Source organism: Physeter macrocephalus, chromosome 8 (genome assembly GCF_002837175.3).
Source record: "Physeter macrocephalus isolate SW-GA chromosome 8, ASM283717v5, whole genome shotgun sequence".
In the NCBI taxonomy this organism is placed as follows: Eukaryota; Metazoa; Chordata; class Mammalia; order Artiodactyla; family Physeteridae; genus Physeter; species Physeter macrocephalus.
The window spans coordinates 54357097-54358180 of NC_041221.1; positions in this window are offsets into that span (position 1 = coordinate 54357097).

Consider the following 1084-nt stretch of genomic DNA (forward strand, 5'->3'; position numbering starts at 1 on the left):
AGTACGCGGGCCTCTCACTGTTGTGGCCTCTCCCGTTGCGGAGCACAGGATCCGGACGCGCAGGCTCAGCGGCCATGGTTCACGGGCCCAACCGCTCCGCGGCAAATGGGATCATCCCGGACCGGGGCACGAACCCGTGTCCCCTGCATCGGCAGGCGGACTCTCAACCACTGCGCCACCAGGGAAGCCCAATGATAAATTTAATGAGTGGAAGTGAACGTGTGTGTGTGTGTGTGTGTGTGTGTGCGCACTTGAAGGAGAGAGGCAGACAGGGAAAAGAGACTAGATTCTGTGTAACCCAGGGTAATCAGCTGCTTGGGGCTTTTCCGATGAAGCTCTGCACCTAGGGCCCGACAGCTGACCTCCTTACACTTATCCTTGTTTATTCTCTCCGAGCTTGTTACGCAGAAGATGGGATTTCTTTCTTCCCACGGCCAGTCACATCAATACGCAAGTCTTCCAGCGGCCAATACTGAAAGAAAAGTGTGTTAGGGAAACCTCACCAGAGCTGACCTAACTTTTCATGTTATGTAATCAATAAAACACACTAAGAAGCATGTATGGGCAGTGTTCACCTATGCCTCACCAGGAAGCCAAGACTGTCTTCGAATCTAGGCAGAATGCAATCACCATTTCAGACGGGGGAAAGTATTCTCAAGTGAAACTTCCAGCATGCTGCTGATACTGAAGAAAGCCTTCTGAGAGTCCTCTTATTCCCTCGGTGTCTCCCAAACCCAGTGGATCAGCTAGAGGAAGCAAGATGTTCTGCCCAACTCACCAGTCCCTCAGCAGGGCAGCCCCAAGTCTGAAGAGCTTCAGGACTCCCAAGTGTCCCAAAACATCTGTTCCAGATACAAGCATTGCCTTCCTGCCAGCAGACTCTTTAAAGGAATTCCTGCCCTGCCAAGAGTCCCTGATCTCGTGGGTCCTGTTGACTCCAGCCACATTTTAGAGGGAGAGGAGTGGGCACTTTGGGGAGGGAATCTGTGACAAGCTGGCAACCAATGGCCTAGCATGAAAAAATAAGTGGGGCAAATCAAAGTGCTTTCCTGAGAAGCTGAATGGGGATGAAGCCAGTTGAGAA